At 38.7% G+C, this 24,548-nt stretch overlaps 1 protein-coding gene across 8 annotated transcripts in view; it reads left to right on the forward strand.

Moving 5' to 3' along the window:
- The window catches only part of Dyrk2 (Dual-specificity tyrosine phosphorylation-regulated kinase 2), a 296,262-nt gene that overhangs the window by 155,263 nt on the left and 116,451 nt on the right, over nucleotides 1-24,548 (forward strand). For 2 of the 8 annotated variants that reach the window (XM_067765266.1, XM_067765265.1), the window contains one exon: nucleotides 1,708-1,765. The exons of the other annotated variants lie outside the window; for them this stretch is intronic. The gene's annotated coding sequence lies outside the window, so the exon portion shown is untranslated. The remainder of the gene's footprint in view (nucleotides 1-1,707; nucleotides 1,766-24,548) is intronic. 8 annotated transcript variants of the gene reach the window in all.

Genomic DNA, 24,548 nt, shown 5'->3' on the forward strand with positions numbered 1-24,548 from the left:
TTATCGGGAATTGGACACGGCGAACTAATATAAAATACTGTAACGAATTTACTGAAATTCCGCCTATTTGCAACCTTCGAATCACTAAACTGTTGAATAAATAACTCCACTATTCAATAATGTAAAATGGCCTTTATTAAAGTACTTCACAATAAATAACACTTATACTTCGCAACTGATAGCTTGCTTAAATCAAACTGATTGTCGTGCCTCAACTGGTGCTGCTTTTTATACTGTTTGGTTTCCTCGTTGACATATTTCTAGGCGCTTCTATTTCTAGAATTTACTAGTTAGTTATCAGCTATAAAATTACCAGTTATAACTACGTTTATAGCTTCTCATATGCGCGTGTATATGTGAGTAATACTTGCACAAATGATTGCGTACTTTCGGGAGTATCTCAGATATATGCATGTGTTTGTGCGTTACTCTCCGCTGCTCGTCTGGACATGTGGGTAGACATAATGATTGATTTGTTGATGTGCATTCAAGTCACTGCTCAGTATCGGCTTAGAGATGATAGTATCCCTTAGTGTTGCTAATATTCGTCACAATAACTTATTCATGGTGAGATTTCCTTGAAACTTAGTACAGGATTTCCTTTTCGATAATCGAATATTTTGGACCTTTTCTTTCTGCAAGTGGACCGCCAGCCAATCTGTTCCAAAAAATCTCATTTAAGATGCGTTGTTTTTTTTTTGAAACGTATTATTAAGGCAGCCTTCCGAATAAGGAAAAAGGGATACAAGTGAGTGGGATTTGGGGAGGAAACAAAGAGAATGGAGAGAGGAAGGAAATAAGAGGGTGAGGGAGAAGAAAGAAAGTGGGTGTAGGAAATTTAGATAGAGATGAAGAAATTGCGTGGGGAAGGGGTACAGTACAGGGGAAAGACAAAGATCAAACATGGAGAGAAAAGAGCGAGGCACGAAGACAACACATTTTTTTTTTGTAGAATCTACAGTATGAAAATGCTTATGTTTACTGGGAGATTAGTTACATCTCTGGGAGGAATATAATCGAGCAATAGAACGGAAGGACTAATTTTCTATATTTTATATATAAAAATAAATGCGATTTTAAAAATTTTAGCTGCGCTAGTTTCATATAGTTTAGTAGTGGTTTATACAAACAAAGATATTGCGATCGATCGGTCAGGTGAAGTAATTTTTCGATATTTGGTATACAGATTTCATTAATGAGAAAATTTAGGTGAGAGAGGGAGAGGAATGGGAGTGGGATCGGGAGTGGAAGTTCGAGTTGCAGCGAGCGTGAAAATGTGATTTGGAATGGGAGTAGAAGTGTGAGTTTGAGTGGAAGTGGGAGTGGCAGTGAAAATGGGAGGGAAATAAATGAAATAGGAATAGGTAGGTTGGTGGTAGTGGGAATAGGAGTGGGATTGGGACTGGGAGTATAAGAAGGAGTGGGACTTGGAGTGGTAATGGGAGTAAAATAAATGGAATAATGTATGAACAAGAAAATCGGAAGATAAAGTAGAAGATAATGGGATACACATATATTCGAGGGTGGAAGCGATGTTCAATTTTTAAATAAAGGTTAACACATTTTTCGAGCAGAACAGAGTCTGTCGGGTACTCTAGTTAAATATAATTTTGGAAACTATAAAAAGAAGACATCTTTACTAGTTTTTGAACTTGTTTAAATTAATATTTATTTGAACTTTATACCATATTTTATTTTTTTTTTCAGGTAAGCATACAATCATTAGCAGCATAAGCAATAAAACACTCAAATTGACATATTCAAGGTAATTAAACATTGATATGGCTTTAACGTTCATCCCCCGAAACTAGTTCCACAGACGTTCCAATAACATGTGGCGAGATTAAGAGAAGGCGAGAGTTGCACATGATCGACAAAGTGGGAAAGGCGTGGCTACAAGCGCAGCGCTGTAAAGTGTCGAAGATCATGTGCAGGTCTTACAACCTTAGACTAACCAATTTAATTTCATTATAAAATAGACTCTAGACTCATGACGGGTATTCTGACTGGACACTGCCTGCTGCCGTCACATGCTTTCAAATTTGGGCCAGTCTGGTAGAGAGAACGATCGAGCACTGCGCTTGCTAGAAGTGATCACATATAGAAGCAGCAAAAGGCATAGGTCCTAGAGAGCGTCTGGTATTTGACAAGAGGACGGAGTTATTTTATAACATAGGTACTGGTTTTTGAAGCATTTTTCAGTTTGTTCGCTAAACAAACTTCTGGTAATACAGCCTACTAGCCGGACCCCTGTGCATCTTGCACAACAAATATAAAATTCTCATAGCAAATATCAACAGAAATCAGCTGTTCTATCAATCAATCATCTATCAATAAAAACTTACATGCGCTTACCCTGCCATCTGGCGAATGTTAGCAACTGCCGGTAATGCAGTTTTACAACCAAAACTTTATTTATAGATTTGGATTCCAAATAAAAGCGAAAAAGGGACCTGCACATAAAAACAGCAATTTGAAATATTATATAAGATGTGAAGTTCTCACGGACCGGGCAGTTCAAACTTACCTAAGCCAAAGTTCATGCGATAGTAAGCAAATATACATAAATAATTGAATGTAGAAATTAGTGTTTTTTTAAACATTTGTGAGCGCTGTGACATTATCTTATTACCAAATAGTGTCAGATATCATTGACATAAACATAAATATCTACTAATGGGAATACTTTAAAAAAATAAAAAAAAGAATTATAATAAAAAAATAAATAAATATGCAAGCATGTGGACCAACTTAACCGGCAGAGTAGGGCATTGACCGCGAAAAGTGACTAAAGTTAGTAGCAATAAAATAGAAAATAAACAAATGAAAATTTCCGCCGATTAACGTGAAAGCAATAACAAAAAAACAAACAACAAAAAAAACTTTGAAACTACACAACATAAACGAAAAACAACTAAGCGCACAACAACAATAGCAAAAACAAATAATAACAGCATTGCACTTGCAACACAACAAACAATGAGAAATTCCAGTGCGATGGTACACTCGCAACATTTATGGTAACAGGTACTAAATTATATAGCCTTAAATTTTGTTGCTTGTAGTACGAATAGAGCAACTTGCAACAAATAGCAGCAGCTACAGTTTTTAACTGCAACTCGTACATAATATATTTGCTTTAGTTTCACATATGTATGTGCGATAGTCGCATTTTTGTTTGAATGTGTGTGTGCGCACATGTCTTTTTGCTTCGCTGCATCGCATTGATGCAACAAAAACCAACCACTCAAGTCAACTCAACTCACTCACCTCCCTCCCTACAACACTAACTTTTCGGACAGTTGTTTTTGGTATTATCGCATACATTTTTGTTGCTGTTGGCAAAAACACGCATTTATGCTGTCAGGAAGAATGGCTGCTGCACCACACACAAATTGCATTGGACCATGATCTTCAAAACTGGACATTGTCTATACATACCTACATACATATATGTTTAGTAATCAGAGTTTTATTTGTTATTGTTTTTCTTCGCTTTTTTTCTTATTTTTCATTACTTATTTGGAAAACAGGTTTTTTCTTTGTCTTCTATCTAGATGAGCTAGTTGTTGTTGTGCGTGCAATTAGATGGGCAGCAGCTGAAGCACACGAGCAACAAGTGGCGGCGATGTATTTTATAGCTGGCTGACCGCTGGATTCAATGCTTATCTGCCAGTTGCGCTTGCGGTGATCTCTTTTTCTGGATTGCTTTTCTTTGTTTTTTTGCGGAAAAGCCGGTTCTGCAAGTTTCCTCTTCAAAATGGTCCGTAATATACAGCAGCGTGGAGCAAAATAGCAGTGGCGATTTTTTTTTTTCAAATTCCGCCAATGAAATTTTTCTTTTTTATTTTCGATATTTTACCAAAAACTTTTATTAATATTGTAGCTGCAAGTCTGAGAACCAGTTTCGAAAACGTTTACGAAAAAATTTGAAAATTCGATTAAAGTTTACGAAAATAAAAAAAAAAGATTTTAATTGACGATTTTTCTAACTTTTTTGAAATCGTTTTTGAGATTGGTTTGGTTCAGGTAACTGCAAATAAAGAGTTCGAAAATTCCATTTTTCCATTTCCATTTTTTTCGAAAACAGTTCCGAGATCGGTTTGATTCAGCGAACTCCAAACAAATAATTGGAAATTTTTGAAAAAATTTTCGATATCGGTTTGCAGCATTTCAATTACATTTATAGCGGGTTTTCCTTATAGTATCAAAAATAATAAATTAAAATTTAGTTGACTGGTTTTTTTTTAAAACGTTTTCGACTTCAGTTTGATATAAAAATTTCGAAATTTTCGAAAACTTTCATTGAATTTTTGGACTTCTTCGAAAACATGTTCAAGTTTCAGTTACAAAATTCATACAAGTTTTAGATTAAGAATTTCATGGAGGAAATTTGATGAAAATTGCCATTGATATTTTTCTGTTCGCTACTATAACTATATGTGTATACTTTTATGTGGGAGAGAAATGTAATGGGCGATTAAGACAGTGGAAGAAGAAAAGAAAACGAAAAACACGAGTGTATGAGATGGTGCATTGTGCCGCAGATTCCAAAAGGCCAAGATATCGACTCCATTGGCACTTCGTATCTTAGCCAACAGAGGAGGACCAGCGCCAAATCATCCAAATAAACGAACAAGCATGTTAAACCCAGGAAAATGTCACAATCAGTCAGTATTTATGTACGTCTCTGATAAAGCAGTCCTATACAAATAAACTTTAAGCACACTTAAGTAGCGTTTAGCCAGTTTCTGCTAAGTCTTTAGGAGTCATGTTTTTTTTTTGATGGTTTACTACGCGAAATTGGTAGGCAATTTAAAAGCGAATTACGGCAAGGAAACAGCTCGGCTCATCTGTGCTGCCTACTTACCGTGCACGGTTAAAGGTTGGAAGTTCAATATAACTTCGCTATGAAAATGATTCATTCGACCTCTCTTTTTGTGTAGATGGTATAAGTTTGGCGGAAATCCATAACTTTATTTAAAAAAAATAATAATTTTTGTTTGCAAATGTGGCATTGACCTCCACTCATCCACATCATCAATTTATGTATCCCGCAGACAAACAATTCAATTAAGTGGCAAAAAAATTCGTTTACTTTTGTCTTACATTTCAATAATATACCCATATGTTTTGACCGCCAGACCAATTTAATGAATTGATCAAGTACTCTTCTGAGTTTCAAGAAGAAATTTGAAATTTTTGGTGCGAAAATCAAAACCACTTGTTAATAAAGAAAAATTATTAACTTGATTCAATGCCTTATATGACCTTGATTGAAGATCCGTGAAATCCTGATTACTGGTGAAATAGAAAATCGGGGCGTTCGCCTATTTTTCTCAATGTCTAGATATTTCGCGAACAGCCTTCTCAAATAGTTGCTTATTTATTTTTCGTTTCTGTGTCTTAAATTGGTCGTCCCGATCAGGCAAATTGTCCCATACAAATGTTGCTAGTATCTCCAAATGAACCACCTTCATTTTATACTGTGATTTTCCAATGGTTCATATGCGGTACACAACGTCGTTGATCCGTTTTATAACTTTGTACCGGCCTTCCCAGTTACAGTGAAATTTCGGGACAAACCTTACGTTCATAGTGCGTTGAATAACAGCACTAAATCACCTTTCAAAAATCCTTCCGAACTTATTGCTTTGTTGTACCTGGCTCACAAGTAATTTTTTCCTCCAAGACACCAGTTGATCTCCTGGCAATTCTTTCCGCATCGGCAATTATCCCAAGCTTCAAGTCAGCTGGCAGTCAAAGGTCGTTGCCAAAAATTATGTTTGCCGTAGTTTGGCCCTTGTCTCATCCACTGCCTATCGGCATTGGCCAATCCTTTACAGCTTCTATTATTTTCATTCGCAGTGCAGCAGCCCTCAATTCTTGGTAATTGGTAGGCTTGTTTAAGTGACTTAAACTATCAACATTTTTCGTTCGTTTGTTTCATTAGCTATTGAGTGTGCTTGTAATTCTCAACTGGTTAGTGAAATATTCTAAAGACATAGTTTAAATTTTTTATCCCAAAGCGGGGTTTTTCAAAGCAAAACCAGGTGGCTCAACCCGCAGCCAATACCTTGGGGCCCCCAGTACTCGCCCCCAATGAATACATACAAGGGGTAACAGGCGCACAGCGACCTCTCTCTAAATAAAAAATTTACGGTCCACTAAAAATAACAAAATAATATAATTATAAAAAAGCCAATTCGCCCGCCGAATCACCAAAGCTTAGACAGCTATCCTTCTTCGTGACGTCGTTCAACTTCCGGTAGTTCACGCAAAACCTCATTTTTCCATCTCACCTTTTCAAAAGTACTACCGGTGAGCTCAATGGACTAGCTGATGGTTCGATTACACCACTGTCGCTCATTTTTTGTATGATTTGACTAACAACTTCCCATTTGGCCAGTGGAACACTACGAGGAGCTTGACAATTTGCCCTCGTATCACCAGTGTCAATTCGATATTTCACAAATTAGTTTGCGTACTTTAGGGGAAGTTGTTTTGCCTTACTTTGATCGTCTTCCTCTACCCCTTCCGTCCATGTTGTATTGTCATTTGGAAGATCAATCTTGCTAGTTGAAACGTTTTCCTGGAGCTGCTCACAGTTGATAACTACTTTAGTCTCTTGGCATCTTCGCAATTTATCTCCTTTGATAAGATTGAGTGGTGATTTGAACTCATTGAGTACTCTTACCCGAATACGTCTGTCTTATTTTGTCAAAGCCACAGTTTTTCCTACAAGTATTTTTGTTGTTAATTTGTTTGCTGCCTCGACAACACACACAATCTCCCTCAACCGTTGCCCAGATTATTGCCCCCGATTTTGGTGGTATTAGGTGACTCTCCTCCACCAGCACACGCTTACTGCTGTAGTCGTTCTCATAGCCGAAATTAAGTGGCACATCCATGTTCTTATATCGCATCGTCTTGCTTTGCATGTGCATCTTGTTGCCTTGGTCGATTAAGAAGTCCACTCCAATTATGATTTCAACAACAATCTCTGCCACTATAAAATTGCGTAGTACTATGACGTTCCCAGTTGCGAATTCACATGCTGCTGTTCCCAGAACCTGGGTGTCCTTTCCAGTAGCTGTGCGTAATCTTGCTCCATGCAATGGCCTCATCTTCTTGTCGACTAGATCAAATCGAATGATGGAATGAGATGCGCACGTATCTACAGTCAGTATACGTTCCTTTCCATCCACATGTCCTCCGACAGTAAGATTGCTCGACCTCTTCCGATTTTTGATACAGATATTATAGGGCCATACCGATGGAGTGGGCTTGGATATTTGCTCATCTCCTTCAGCTCTGCGTTTACGACCACCCACATTGTTGAAACTACTAGGATTGGTACTGCAATGACGTGCAATCTGACCTGGGTTGCCGTACTTAAAACATTTGATAACACTGTCATTTTTCTGTTACAAACCCTTCAATGCTTTCGAAATTATGTGTACACAGTCTGGTCTTTCTACTTCCACACGATGGGCTTTATATGCTGGCTTTTACCAAAAAGTGAGACATTTTCCTGAGTTAGTGCGTGTGATACTTATTTATGGACCATTTTGTATTTCAAATAGATTTTTAGAATTTTTTAAAAATACTCTTTTAGATTTTTTAATAAAAAAATTCCTTTTAAGGACAACTATGTAGCTCAAGCCATGTGAAGTTACACAAATATTTAACTATAACCTGAATTTGTTTTTTTCAATTACAGCATTCACTTTTTATTGTATTTTTCTGTTTTAGTTGTTTCTTGTTTGTTTTTGCTTTTCCATCACAAACATTTACCTGTCTGTCACTGGCACTTGTTTGCTTTTACCATTTACAATTTACAACTGCCACCGGGTGATATTGAATCATGCGCTTGTAATTATTTGGAATTAGTTGTTGTTGCTGCTATTGTTGTTATTATTGTTGATGTTGTTTTTTTGTTTATAGTTGAATTTTATGGCTTCCACTGTCGTGTACAACTTCCAGTTGAATTAATTCGAGGTATTCAATGTGGCAGCGTGAATTTGTTAACAGATAAAATTAAATTTTATTACACTGCATTTTTTCGTTTGATTTTGTATTCGTTATTTTCCAAGGAAAATTTTTTGTGTGCAAATATTGAGTTTGTGGTATCAGAATAAAAAAAAATTTTAATTTATTGGCAACTGTTCAAATAGACTAAAGAAGCACGGAAAGTTTATCAATGGAACGAGACAGCAGATGGCAGTGTGAGGCGGACATGCTAATTCTCCCTAAAAAGTTAGAGCATCATGTTTTTTATTCAAAACTAGCAACTGCCCGCCTTTATCTCGTAAACGGATTGAGTAATCCAAAAAGCTTACATTTTTGTTAAAGCTCTCATTAAAAGCTTTCATTTGGTATCCATGTTGTATAAACACATTCGATAAAGATACCCAGGTCCATATGTTGGATCTCAAGACTCTTGGCGCCTAGGGGCTTAAACTGCAATTTACACCTCAACTCATGCATTAGTGAAAGTAACAAACAATTCTATGCAGTGGTGTTTTAGTGATGCCAGTACAAACTTTATAAAGTAGCCAGCTGTACAGCTGTACTTTGGATACGACAGCTTTTTGCAACGAATAACCCGCTCTCTTAATTCAAGGTTGTATGCGAATCGCGCGCATTTTACTGCTTACAGTCAAATGATATATTTGGCTAGAGCCTCCCAACGCCAGACCGCTTTACAACAAACACGAACACTGCTGTAATAGACGGAGTTTCTTTTACACATTTAACATTAGACCTCTGAGACGCCTTGGCCCTATGGAAGTTAACGTTGAAACTTTGGCCAACTTGAAGGAAATGAGAAAAAAGATCACGCTATAAACAAAACAAAGAGAGGAGTAATCTTAAAAAAGGGAGGAAAAAGCATGCAAAAGAAAAGGTTGGTTCATGGTGAAGGAAGTAGTGTGAGAGGAAGTGGCAAAGAGAGGGAAAAGCAAAAGGAGACTTAAAGACCATCTGTGCGATGGAGAAAGAACAACAATCAGACGGTTAAAGGAGCCCGGGACAGCCAGAAGTAAAACGAAGAAAGATGCTTAAAGAATGACCTTTAAAATATCACTGTTAATATTGATATGTGACCCGGCCAATGAAAACGTGGCTTATGACTCAAAAAAGAAATTGCGAGAAACATCTGTTAAAGATAAACAATGCATTTCTTCAGTTTCTTAGTAGTAGTAGTTTTCTTTGAGTCTTAAGCCACCTTTTCATAGGCCGGGTCACGTATGTCGAATATAGTGAAAGTGTGAGTGAACTTCTATCGCACAAGCTTAAAATAAGTAGCCGTTTAATTTATGTGTGAGAATTGGTAGAAAAAAAAGGTGTGAGTACCAAGTACTCGTAAATTTCAATAACGAGAGCTCACTCAATGGTTTGAGTTAAGCCTCAACAGAAAGTAATTATTCCGGGACGTATGAGAAGGGCTTCGTCGGCTTGTAATCGATAGCGAATTATCGTCGATATATACTGTAACGAATTTTCTGCAAATCCTCTTATTTGCCCTTTTGCTAGGTTCGTATCGCTAAACTGTTGAATAAATAACTCCAATATTGAATAATGGAAAAATGGCCTTTATTAAAATACTCCACAATAACACTCAAACTGTGCAACGAATAGCTTAATAACCAAACTGATAGCTTAAAGGAAACTGACTTTCAAAATAATACTGCTATTGCTCGCTCGATATCGTCTTAGTCGTAACTGCTTGACAACTCAAATCAAACCGAATTCCAGCGCCTCTACATCTGCGCCTTTTTATACTCTCTGGTTTCCTCGGTTCGCATCTTCTAGAATCTACTAGCATTGTCCATGAGCTCTCAAACTTCTCAGCTGTTCTTACAATTGCACAATTTTATACATCTTCTAGGCGCTTTCAGAATCTACTAGTCCAGTAGCTCTCAAACTTCTCAGCTGTAACTACAACTGCACAATTTTATAGTTTTTCTCATTGCATACTTATAGGAGTATCTCAGATATATGCATGTGTTAGTGCATTGACTCTCCGCTGCTCGTATACGTACATGGTACATATATGTAGACGCAGTTATTGTTTCGTTTATGTAGATACATAATGATTGAATTATTGATGTGCATTCACGTCACTGCTTAGCATCGGCTTAGAGACGGCAGCACTCCTTAGTTTTGTTAATATTCGTAACACTGCCCTCCACCTAAGTCTGATCGTCCCGATTAGACAAATCTCTCGATTTAACCGCTGCTAGCCTCTCCAAATGAACCACTTTCATTTTGGTTCGTGGTTTGCCACTACACTACATCGTTGATCCGTTTTACAACTTTGTATGGGCCTTCCCAGTTACACTGCAATTTCGGGGACAAACCTTTTTTTTGTTGTGGGTTGTATAGCAGCACCAAATCTCCTTCCTAAAACCCTTCCGAATTAATTGCTTTATCGTACCTCGCTTTCATCTTGTCACACATAATCTTTGCTCGTTGCCTTACCAGATCGTGTATCTCTCTCAGCTTTTCTTCCAAGACACCAGTGGATTTCTTGACATTCCTCTCCGCATCGGCATCTATCCCATACTTCAAATCAGCTGGCAGTCGAAGGTCATTGCCAAAAATTACCTTTGCGGGAGTTTGGCCCGTTGTGTCATGTACTGCCGATCGGTAGGCCATCAATAATAACGATATGTGTGTATCACAGTCCTTATGGTACTTGTCTACTACTTTCCTTAAATGCTCCTCCAATGTTCTATTGAAGCGTTCCACCATACCATCGCTCCTCCAATGTTCTATTGAAGTGTTCCACCATACCATCGGACTGAGGATGCAATGCAGTTGTCCGTGTTAAAAATTCCTGCCTTGGTCAGAATGTAACTCCATTGGTACACCATACCTTGCAACCCATTCGTTTTTAACCACTTCTGCCACTGTTTCTGCTTCTTGGTTTGGGATTGGGTATACCTCTGGCCATTTACTGAAATAATCCAGTACGTATTTGTTTCCGCGGTTGCTAGTAGGAAATGGACCTGCGACATCCATGGCGATCCTTTCAAATGGTGCACCTGAAATATACTGCTTCATCTGGCCATGACTTCGGGTTTTGGGCCCTTTCGCTCTGTTGCATACCTCGCAATTGGCAATCCACTCGGTGACCGACTGACGGCAACCAACCCAATAGAATCTCTGCTTAATTTTCTCGAGTGTCTTCGTGATTCCAAGATGACCTCCACTTGGACCATTGTGCAGCTCGCTGAGCACGTCAGGAATCCTCTTTCTCGGAACAACTATCAATTTCTTCTTGCATTGACCATCCTCACTCTCCCATACTGGATGCAAGCAACCGGATATCAATTCTAAACTGTTCCACTGTGCCCAATATGACTTCGCAATGGGACTCTCTGCTGACATCTCCTCTCTGCTTGGTCTTTCGTTTCGTTCGAGCCCTTGCATAGCATGTGACAGATCTGTATCTTCTAGCTGACACTTTCTTAGTTGTTACTTGTCCCATTCATCCGTACACGTTATAGTAATTAGCCGGACATCTATAATGTCTTCTTTAGCCTCGGCCTTTGAACAGTGCTTGCATTCCAAACTACATGGCCTTCGTGACATTGCATCGGCATTTCCATGGGTACTACCTTTTCGATGCTCAATGGAAAAGTCATAGCTTTGTAGTCGCTCGATCCACCGTGCCAATTGTCCTTCCGGATTACGGAACTGCAGAAGCCATTTCAACGCTGCGTGATCTGTCCTGACACGGAATCGCTGGCCGCAGAGGTATTTGTGAAAATGTTTAATGCACTCTACCAATGCCAACAGCTCTCTCCGCGTAACACAGTAGTTCCTCTCTGGTTTTCCAATCGAACGGCTGTAATATGCAACTACCTTCTCTTGTCCATCGACCAGTTGTGATAAAACGCCTGCTATAGCATATCCACTCGCATCTGTATCCAGAATAAATATTGCTCCTGGTATCGGATATGCTAACATTGGGGCAGTGCACAAACGCTCCTTCAATGTTTGGAAAGCCACTTCTTGCTCCTTCTTTCATTCAAAAGCTTTATTTTTTCTTGTAAGCTCATGGAGGCTATGGGCTACGCTGGAAAAATTTGGTACAAATCGGCGGTAATATGTGCACAGCCCAAGGAAACTTCTTAACTCATGTAGGTTCTGTGGTCTTAGCCAATCCTTTACAGCCTCTATCTTTTCGTTCGCAGTGCAGATGCCTCTGTCGTTACCTTGTGACCCAAATGATTTACTTCCTTTCTAAACAGCGCACACTTTTTGGGACTTAACTTCAGACCAGCGCCAGCTATTCTTTGGAAAACTTCCTCCAAGTTCCTAAGATGTTCATCAAAATTCTTGCCCAATACGATGATGTCGTCCAGGTACACCAAGCATGTTTTCCAATGTAGTCCTTTCAGTACCTGGTCCATGAGTCTCTCAAAAGTAGCTGGTGCATTACAAAGTCCAAAAGGCATCACTGTAAATTGCCAAAAACCATCACCGACACTGAAGGCTGTTTTCTCTTTATCTTCCTCCTTCACCTCCACTTGCCAGTAGCCGCTTTTCAAGTCCAGCGTGGAAAACCATTTCGTACCAGATAGCGAGTCCAGAGTGTCGTCAATTCTTGGCAATGGGTAGCTATCCTTTTTCGTTACGTCATTCAACTTCCGGTAGTCCACGCAAAATCTCATTTTTCCATCCTTCTTTTTTACAAGTACTACCGGTGAGCTCCATGGACTAGCTGATGGTTCGATGACGCCGCTGTCGCTCATTTCTTGAATGATTTGACTCACAACTTCCCGCTTCGCCAGTGGAACACTACGTGGAGCTTGACGGATCGGCCTCGCATCTCCAGAGTCAATTTAATGTTTCACAACGTTGGTGCGGCCTGGTTTATAATCATCCTGGTCAAATATGTTCGCGTACTTTAGGAGCAGTTGTTTTGCCTTACTCTGATATGCTTCCTCTAGCCCCTGCGTCCATGCCGTGATGTCATTTGAAAGATCAGTATTACTAGCTGAAACGTGTTCCTGGAGCTGTTCACAGATAATAACTACTTCAGCCTCTTGGTATCTTCCCAAAATAGCTCCTTTAGTCAGTTTGAGTGGTGACTTGAACTCATTGAGTACTCTTACCGGAATAGTTCCATCTTGTTTTGTCATAGCCAGGGTTTTTCCTACAAGTATGTTTAGTGCTGATTTGTTTGCTGCTTTGACAACCCACAATTTTTTTGTCCCACAATCTCCATCAACCTTTGCCCAGATGACTGCTTCGGATTTTGGTGGTATTTGCTGACTCTCTTCCACCAGCACTCGTTTACTGCTGTAGCCTCTCTCGTAGCCGAAATTAAGTGGTACATCCATGTTTTTATATCGCATCGTCTTGCTTTGCATGTCGATCTTGATGCCCTGGTCGATTAAGAAGTCCACTCCAATTATGATTTCATCAACAATTTCTGCCACTATAAAATTGTGTACTACCGTGACGTTCCCAATTGCGACTTCACATTCTACTTCTCCAATTACCTGGGTGTCCTCTCCCGTGGCTGTACGTAATCTTGCTCCAAGCAATGGTCTTATCTTTTTGTTGACTAAATCCGCTCGAATGATGGAATGAGATGCACCCGTATCTACAGTCAGTAAACGTTCCTTTCCATCCACATGTCCTCCGACAGTAAGATTGCTTGACCTTCTTCCAATTTACGAGATAAGGATTATGGGGCATTCAATTGCGGGAGCCAGCTGTCGCCTTTGCGGCTGACTCGATTTAGTTTAAGGATTGAGTGGTCTTGGAGATTTGCTCATCACCTTCTGCTCTGCGTTTACGACCACCCACATTGTTGGAGCTATTGGAACCGCTGCTGCAATGTCGTGCAATATGACCTGGGTTGCCGCACTTGAAACATTTAATAACTCCGGCATTTTTCTGTTGTGATCCCTTCAGTGCTTCCGAAATTGTGTCTACCCAATCTGGTCTTTCCACTTCCACACGATGAGCTTTGTATGCTGGTTTACTCAATAGTGAGGCCGTTTCCTGAGTCAATGCATGTGATACCGTTTCAGCAAATGTCAGCTTTGGGTTTGCGTATGTAGCTCGCTTCGTTTCCACGTCCCGTATGCCATTTATGGAACTCTGGATTTTTACCCTTTCAGTGTATTCCACGGGTGCGTCCGCATTTGCAAGATGAGCCAATCTTTCAATATCTGAAGCAAACTCCTGCAATGTCTCATTTGCTTTTTGGTAGCGGTTTTGCAACTCAATTTGGAATATCTGTTTTCTATGCTCGCTTCCATAACGTCGTTCTACAGCAGCCATCAATGCTTCATAATTGTTCCGCTCTCCTTCGGGAATCGTCTGTAGGATTTCCGCTGCTGGCCCCTTCAATGCCACGAACAGTGCAGCAACTTTATCTTCCGCATTCCAGTTGTTCACTGCTGCGGTCTTCTCAAACTGTAGCTTGAAGACCTGGAAAGGAACAGAACCGTCAAAAGATGGAGTTTTCACCTTCGTATTACTGGCTGAAGCAGCTGGGCGGTTTAATTGCAACTCTTGTATACGACCTCTCACAACATCCACCTCGGCATCGATTTTTTCCTCAAACTGCGTTATTTTCTCGTCCATACGTGCTTCGAGTTTTGATGATATACCCGCCTCTTGTGCTTCGAGTTGTACTGTTATGCGTGCCTCTTGTTCTTTCAGTTGTGTCTCCATCTTTGATGTAATCTGTGTCGACATTTCTGCCATACGCGTTTCTTGTGCTTCAATCTTCGATGTTATGCGTGTCTCCTGCGATTCCAATTGTGATGACATATACGTTTTCTGTTCTTCCATCTTGGATGTTATACGTTTCTCCTGCGATTCCAGCTGAAATGCCACTGTCGATGTTTGAGCAGTTATTGCAGCCAATATCATGTTTAAGTCTGTGCTCGTAACTGTCTACGATGTTTCGGTTTTCTCTTCAATTTTTGTTGTTGTTTCGTCCCCATCAGGATAAAAGACAAACTCGTCCACATCAATTCCTTGCGACTCCATTACCTCTCGTAGCCGTGCTTGAAGTTCGATTTTATTTCCGGTTGTATTTAATCTACGGTTCTCCAACTCCTTTTTCAGTTGCTGGATCTTCAATTCACCGAACTTTGGTCCAAGTTGTATTCCCAATATTCGGAATTTACTCAACAATTCCTCTTCTGACACCAATTGTAACGAATTTGCTGCAAATCCTCTTATTTGCCCTTTTGCTAGGTTCGTATCGCTAAACTGTTGAATAAATAACTCCAATATTGAATAATGGAAAAATGGCCTTTATTAAATGGAAAGGAAGCTCGGCCTAAAATCTCTTCGAAGGTTACCGCGCCTTACATTCATTGATATTATGGTTTCGTCATAATCGGGTGGAGGACATTAATTCCATCATCGATTTCGGACTCGGGTTCATCATTCCTCAGCGGCACATCGCTATCTCCATTAAGGAGAGCAGGGATGTGATCCCTTCACAATCTAAGCACTGTCATGACATCGTTTTCATTCTAACAGGAGTTTGCCCCAGGACTTTAAACCTTCCGTCTGTCGCCGAGTGTTTTGGTAAAATTTGTGGGCGTTATTCCTGGTGGGTATCAGCTCAAGCTCCTCTCACTCACGCTATCTGTCTCTGATTTTTTCTTCCTGTAAAGGCGTCTCGCTTCACTTTTCAACTCACGCTAACATTCATACATTCTTCTTCTGTAGGTAGCATCTTTTCTATCAGTTGCAACGGCCATTCTTCATCATACCAATTGCTTTTCCGTGGTCGCCGGTAACCAACCTAACCAAAATATGCTCCTTCATTCTATCGGATTAACTTATGCTCTCAGAGAGCAGGTGTGAGAGTCGAGCTGCGAAATCATTGGCAGTCTATTGCGATTACAACCTTTCGATGTCTAGCTTTCCTTGCTTTTAACCGCGCAGATGGGTACATATTGTGTCTGCTACGAGATAGTGATTAGAGTCGATGTTAGGTTCTCGAATCGTGCGCTCATCTAAAACACTGGCGGCATGACGTCCGTCTATCACATCGTAGTCTATCTGATTGCGTGTATTTCGATCGGTCCTGGTATCACAATAATATTATGTATGTAATTTCTCAATCATAAAGTTTGTAGTTCAAAATCTTCTTTTTTTTCTTCACCTCATACATTCTTATATTAATAAAAATATTTTGTATAATAATAAAGAAATTATTCTATGTAACTAACTACCGCATTGTTCTGCCCACTTTGCTCAATTACGAGCATTTCTTCAAGTGGCAGAAGATGGACATTCAACTTATAGTTAGACTACTTTTTATGGTAGAATGCGCATACAAATATACTTACAATGTAAATATGTTTAAGATATCATTTGTATTTTCTTATGGAAGCTTACATCTCTTTGCAATTTCATATTTGTATAGAACGACTCTTCTATCAACGCCTTACAAGCGCAGATGAACCAAGTTTAACTGGTGACAATTGACACTTGATTGACGCATGTTTACACTGTCCGTTGGGCTTTGATATTTTACAAGTGTAATAGATATGTAATTTTATTAATATCAATGCGTATACATACATACGTACATTTACGAGCTCATAAAAATACATATGAATATATAATTAAAGTATCGTATGATATTGTATGTGTTGACTGAACACAATCATATGACTTGAAGCTGTGATGTGACCCATCAACACTACAAATTAAATGCAATTATTCTGTTTTTTTTTTTTAATTCGTTAAAGAGATTTGGGTTGAATATATATTTGTAAACAAATTGTAATATCACAGTCATTTAAACTAATTAATTGTTGATTTTGCTGATTAGGCAAAGTGCGACGCGCGAATGAGTGGGCAGGCTAACTCATTGTATTGTAATTAAATATTTTGAAGTATTGAAACAAAATTAGGTCAGTGGTAATGCGTTGATTGAAAATCCTTGAGTAAGTACTAAAAGAGAAGCATCCCTGTAGCAAATCGCACTGTCGCTCTAGTTCTGTTGGACAACATACTTGAGGCATTAGAACGCTATTTTCTGCCTGCTATAAACTCTAAGGGACTAATCGAGAGACCGCCATCTAGCGTACAAAACCGCAAACGTTTAAAGAAAGCTCAAGATGGAATGCGAAGCAGCCCAGAGTTCGTAACAAGGTCCCGATATCTGGAACATTACTTACAACCGTCTTCTTCGATTGGACATGCCAGAAAGTGCATTTCTAGTGATTTTTGCAAACGATGTGGCAGCGCTCATAACAGCGTGAAGATGTACGCTGGCACAGCTTAAAGTAAATCAGGTCATGCGCAATGTAAATAAAGCGATGGCTGATCATCATTTTCAGCTGGCAACAGCAAAAACGAAGATCGTCATCCTGACGAAGAGGCGTATCCGCACTATCAGAGACCAGCAAAAAGAAACACAAAACTCAGCGAAAATTCTGTGGGTGAAGCTAGGCAGTAAGCTCACCTTCTCGAAGCACAAACAAGGAGCCTGCGAAAGGGCTGCGCACACAATACCGCATTTGAGTAGATATACAAGGAAGTTGCTTGCATCAGCCACGGATTCTATACTCTAATACGGTGCAGAAATTTAGGCGGACGCAATGTGATACCGAAAATAACGAATCGCACTCACTATGTTCTAACGCAGAGTGGCACTGAGAATAGCTTCGGCTTACCGCACGGTTTAGGCTGAAGCTCTCCTAGTCGTTGCGGGAACGATATAGAAACATCTTCTCGCTGAAGACAGAAAAGCTACATATGACAACGGTTTGGAAGCGAGTAGAGCTCTTGTTGTCATACAGTTGGCAGAGGAATAGATTCGACGCTGGAAATAACAGTGGAGCAGCAGCATGGTAGGAAAGTGGACCAGGGAATGAATTCCTGAACTGAACCCATGGTTGGTTACTTCCTCAATATCTTCACAGAATGGGCAAGATTGGAAACTCGAACTGACTGTATTGTGGAAAATAAGACGAATGCGAGCGAATAATGAAAGTGGGTAGAAAATATATTCGGCGACCTATCCCCAGGCAATGTCATCAATAACATACCCTGCCGAAACGACATATCGGATACGGTCAGCGCATATATAAGAAATATACTACTCAGCAAACGAGAAAATGGGATGCCTTGTCTATTAGCGTGAGCGTAGTCAGGGAGCTCACATAGCGCGAACCCCTATTCGAAGTGCAATGCTTAGCGTGGGAGGTTGGGTCTTTGTGAGTAGTTTTTCATGAAGAATGGGAGTCCTACAAACGTAGAGTCTCGCAGTAAAGCTTAAGTATCCTGGCCAGTACATAAAGCATTTCTTTCCTTTCACGAAACTCGCAAAAAAAAGTTTTAGTCCTGTGCTATCACAATGCTTTCAACTGACATTTTTGACAGTGTGGTGTACTAAGAAATGGCAACTCTTCTTCTCTTTAATCTTTTTGACCGCGTTCTGAAGTGGTTCAATCATAAGTGGCTCTGAAATAGTGGCAGTCTTTGATCAGCGCTGTTGGCACAAGTGTGCCTACCAACTGGTCCGCCCTGCATCCGGTAAGGGATGTTACAAGAAAATAAAAATATTTCAAGCATACAAATATTAAAGCAGTTGTTTCTTTTATTTACAAGACTTATTTCTTGTTTTAATTTGTTTGCTATTTACTAATGCTTTACTAATACTACGCTTTATAGTAAATTGTAAATATTTTGCTTTTTTTTTTTTTATACCTTTCAACACGCATTAATTGATTGCGCACTGAAATATAAACAATTTGGAATTCATTGGAAGTACATTTGCTTTATATTAAGTGAGCATTTCAGCTACTCTTATTTGATATTTTACTTCTTTTTTTGTGGAAAAATTCAAGTGTGTCAGCATGGGGCTTCTTTCGGTCTGACTTCTTAGAAAGATAAAAAAATCAGATAGTTGTTGGAACAGCTAAGTTCGGGAAAATTCGAATATCATATACCCGGTTGCAAATTTTTTTTAATATTCCAGTTTGAAGTGCACAAATTTATTTGCAAGACGATCCTGCATTGTATTTCCAAACCAAGAATGCGAAGTTAATTTTTTGGTTTCGTTGCTAAATCATATATAAAATCAGTAAGCTCAGGTTGTGTGAAAAATGTATACTCTCAGTTGCCTCATTCGCCTATTTCTCTCAGGATCTAGACTTTTCACAAATATCCTTATCTAATAGTTGCTCATTTATTTCACGTTTCTGTATCTCATATTGGATTTGGCTATGTACATACATGTATATCTGAGGTATAAAGGTCATACGCGCATTTATTGCTATATACATCTCTGCATCTCATATTCACTGTTGCCTTCTATGTATATGTGTGTGGATGCCTGAGTAATATGCGCCGTACATATCTGCATCTCATATTCTGTGCTGCCTCATTATGTATTAAAATGTACATGTATGTGTGGCAGCATGGTGACGTAAATAAAAATTCCATGTATTTTTGTTTTTGTAAATTCGATGAACAAATTTGATGTCACCGCAAGGCAGAACTACATTCAGTCTAACCGCACTACAACTCGCTTGGAGCTTATCATACAGGCTTATTTGAAGGTGTTTAAGCATAATATCTAAAGTTTTTGTAGGTGCGGAGGGATTCAAGCATTGCGGCTGACTGCTGTACTATAATCATACTGCTGAATGTGCTGTATATTCCGATCACCACACCGTAACGCCATAGTTTATAATGGGAATGACGATCTCTGCCTACAACCACGCACAATGTGTTGCTTCAAGCCCCAAGTTTTATTAACGTCCGCTTTGTAGACGTAGAGAGCGATTGTGGCCTTTCTGGATCTGTCCTCGATATGCTTGTTCCAGTTAAATTTACTCTCTAAAATAACTCCAAGGTATTTAACCTCGGGTGAGAGTTCTAGCCATGATTCCTTTAATTTCGATGGTTTCAGTGGTAGTGTTTTGTAGCAACTGCTGGATAGAACCATTCCAGTCTTCCTAGAGACCAGTACTCTATGAGGATTAACACTGTCTGCAGTAGCTCACCTGATGTTTTCCGGTTGCTCTTAGATGGGTGTAAGTTCTAAGGTGGCAACCGGTTCTTTCTTATTTCAATAATAAATTGTACACCGTTAGGTTCCATAGTAGAGGGGATAATACACCTCCCTTGGGAGTGGCTGTATGTAAATAAGGGGTAGATATATGTCATTTCAAAACAATCGGCACAGTAGATCGTCTGATTTGCTGTAAGAAAGTTAGGATCTTTAATTTTATTTACATTAAAGAAGATAAATAATCAACTTAAACCAAAATGGGGAAAACATTCAAGGTCATGTGCTGACCTAGAAACTACATATACACATAAAATACAGACACTCAAAATCTCATGCGTTAAAATTAAAAATATTAATACCCTGCCACACATGGCCACAGCAAACGAAAGAGTATAATGTGTGAGTATGTTCAACAAATTTAAATAACTTTGAAAATTTTATTAAAGGCGTACTTTCCAAAATTGGCTGCAATCAAAATAAAGGAAGTTTCAATTAACGGCAGTGATTTATTGAAGGCAAACAAAATTCAAGCGACAACCATTTTTGGGACCCTCTCTTCTAATAAAAGTCAATGGCAAATACCTAAAGTAACTAATTTAGAGCAAATGAGAAAAAACAAAACGCTACATACAAACATTTCTAGCAATAAATAACGAGCGGCAAATAAGCAACACCAAACACTCATAAATTTATCGTGTGAAATATTCAATTGAGCTTAAGTATCGAATAGTTTGTTGTACTAGATCAGTGGTGCACAACGCCGGAAGAGCTTCGGACTAAAATTTTTTTGTAGTAGTATGTGTTCGCACATAGAAGGGAAGGTTTGAGGACAGAGTTCACGCATAAGATGTTTACTGCAGAGGTCTTGAAGTAGTGAAATAGTTATTCGCGCCAACTTCACATATATTATTAGTCTCTTTCGTTTAGTAGTCGCTGAGCAAGCGTTAAAGCAACATTGAAGGAGGCTGTTGTTTGTTTGCATTGAGCGTTAACAATTATGCGTGCATATATCTTGCCTCGTTGCTCGTTAATTAACGACTACACTGACACCACTACGATGGTAACACTCATACCGTCACACTTCCGATTTTGATGATCACTGCTCTACTGAACCTCTATCGCTGCGCTCACGCGACATGTAGGTGAACGCCGAATAGTTTTCTGAAGCTCTCGCCCACACCACTGTACTACATAGAGGTGTCTTTGAAATTCGGCTTCTTCAAAGTATCGTTTCAATTACAAGTTATTTTTGTATACAGTGAGGTGTGTAATTTAAGCAGCAAACATATTGAGTCTCAGCTTTTTTTCGAATAACAGTTTGGCATGCCCTTAAAAGTGTTTGAAACCTCAAAAACTAGACCCAAAATCAATATAGCGGTTAAAATTTTCGAAAGATTTTGCCTTCTCGTATCGCTTGAATCTGAATTGTCGAATAAATAAGCTCTTGCTTTAAATATATAAAAAATGTGCTTTATTTACTGCACTACTATGATAGGAGAACTTAACAATTGAAATCATTCGCGTGCTTCACTAACAACGTGCTAAAATCAAACTGATTGATCATCACTTAGACTGCGCTGCTTTCATACTCTCAGTTGCCTCGGTGGCATTTTTCTCCCATCTGTCTATACTGTCTACACTGTTCTGTCATCTACTGCATCTCATATTCGCTATTGTTTTCTATGTATATGTGTGAGTAATGTCGTCTGCGCTCTTAGAATGCTGTGTTCACGTGTGCGGCAATCTGCGGATAGTGACGTGTCGAAACTGCTTATATTCGCCACAACATTTAACCCAAAAGTTCAAATTTCAAATAAGCGAATGCTTATAGTTGGCTTCTTTATTTCAAGTGTAATATCGGTTTCTGTATTACCGTGTTTTAAGAGAGAAAACACTATTTTTCTGTCACGTTTACTTAAATAACTGTTATAATTTTACACACCACTGTCATTGTAGTATGTTAGTGATGCACTTAGTTTGTTGAAAAGCGTCAGTGCCAATCACGAAAGCACTCTGCGCTCGGTAAATTTTTTGACCATTAAATTGACAATTTCAAAATTTTTATGCCATGCTACTTCAAAGCTTAAGTTTTCATTATCAACCATAAAAAAATATTTGGCAATGACATGACTTAAAAATTTTTGGTGAACGATAAATAAATGCAACAAGGGTAAAAATCTTAGGAATAATATTTTGATTTCTTTAGAAAGTATAACATAACCCAACGACTCCGTCCGATCAATGTTCTCATATACCAGTGATTTACTCAAGAAATTGAATTGACACAAATCCACCAGAGAAAATTTGTATAAATAACAAAATTTGCAAAATTCTCTCAGTAGGTTAATAACACAATGACAAGCAACAATTTGATACCTTTTTCTTGTGTCTAAAGCACCCGCAAGCACGCGAAATCTGCTAAGGTTTGACCAACAAAAAAACAGCGGATTAGCCCCCCCAAGTGAAGGGCTTTTGTTCTGGAATTAGCATTCGAAAGCGACAACAAGACAAGCAGCGACAAAAACATTGAAATAGAGAAAAAATTAAAGCAATCACATCGAGGTATTTAAGTACTTACATACGTACATATAAATATATCTGTTTGATTTGGCCTAAAGCGTTCCATTGGCCGCGTTCTACACGTCGGTCATTCAGAAAATAGTAGACAAAATATATAAAAAACAGAAAAAAGTTTAAAAAATAGAAATGAAGCAGGTCAAAAGCACCCTTCAAAAAAAAAAAAAAAACTGGGACAGTAAATTATGAATAGACACAAACATAAGTATATTTGTATTTAAGCCGGTAGTCCAGTCGTTTGGCAGCAGACTGTGGTCAATGCACTCATTGCTGAACAAAGTTTTTAAGTTTTGTATGATTTCCAGTACATAAATATGTAGGTATTCTATTGGTATAGATAATTTTGTCTATACATAGGTATTTATGCAGTAATGTGCTGTTCACCCCCTGCGAAAAACGTAGGTACAAGAAAAACTGAGACAGCGCTGCTTGCTCGGATAATAATGTGGCGAATATAAGCTGTTTCGAAATGTCACTATGCCGCCAGTAATGAGTGCGGGATAACGAACAAAAACAGCAAGGCAAGGAGATGAAATAGCAAACAGCCACATGCACATATACATACAAGGTAACAGAGAATAAGAGATGTACAGCATATATTACTCAGATACACATATATACATAAAAGGCAACGTTTAATATGAGATACAGAAACAAGCAATATATAAGGAACTATTCGAGAAGGCTGTTCGTGAAAAGTCAAAACCACGGGAGAAATAGGCGAACGAGTCAACTCAGAGTATAAAAGCAGCGCAAGCTAAGAAACCCTCAGTCAGTTTGATTTAAAAACGTTATAAGTGAAGTACGCCAATACATTGAATTGTGAAAATCTACTACCATAGAAGTGCTGTTGATAGGTAGCGTTTTATATACAAAACTTTTTTCGTTTATTTATTTGACAGTAAAGTGATTGGAACGATAACAGTAGGCGCAAAACTAAGTTAAGTAATTTAACATAGATTAAAAGCAGAGCTTACGAATTCTTCTCGAATATCATCATCATTAATTGACGCAAGTCACGCCAGCTATGCCTGTATCACGATAACTGACGCAGTTCTTGAGAGCACCAAAAGAGTACAAGTGTACAAGTCTTCCTCCACCTGCCACTCCCAAATCAGTGGTGGTCTCCCCATTCCTCTGCATGTTCTCTAGCACAAGGGCGAATTTCGAGGCTCGGGAACTCGGCTCCTCGTGAGATTCTCGAAACAATCGTTGCGTGCACTTTGCTTTTTTTTCTTACTTGCATTATTTTGTTCATAATAGTGAGTTTCCAATGATACTTGACTCACACCAAATGGATTCATCTTATAAAATAAAGTCGTTAAATGTCGATTTAATGTAATAACTCCACACTGAAAGCTCCGATTCAAAAATGGTTTTATGCATTTTGAAGCTATGTGAGATGTTTAATTTCGATATAATGTGAAGAAATCTATAGCACAGGCTTAGCAAATTGCTAAAATGTGTTAAATTAATAAATTAATTTTAAGAATTGTATTTACACCATTACAAATCAACATTGAACCACTCGACTGATATATTTCTTACCCAAAATTGTTTAAGCAAAAATGACATAAAAAAAAGCAGTTTGTGTGTATGTTCGTTATCAACGATACACTAAAACATGCGTTCAACGAGAGTATTTCACCACACCAGATGTTGAATCAGCTCAAATCCAGGCATTGTTGATAGTTTCTTACCTAGATTCTAACGTACTTAGGACACCATTTTTTGGGCGTCGTAAACCAGAAATACTGCCAGGGCATGGAATAAATTGCACGTCTATATATTAACGAAATTAACATTATATAAGGTGAACATTTTTGGCGGAACCGAAATATATTGGCACACATATATACTTATTTTTTTATTACATATGCAACATTTGAATATCCACTGTGGTAGAACACTAACCATCTAATTGCCAGAAACACATGAACTATTC

Source organism: Eurosta solidaginis, chromosome 2 (genome assembly GCF_040869045.1).
Source record: "Eurosta solidaginis isolate ZX-2024a chromosome 2, ASM4086904v1, whole genome shotgun sequence".
In the NCBI taxonomy this organism is placed as follows: Eukaryota; Metazoa; Arthropoda; class Insecta; order Diptera; family Tephritidae; genus Eurosta; species Eurosta solidaginis.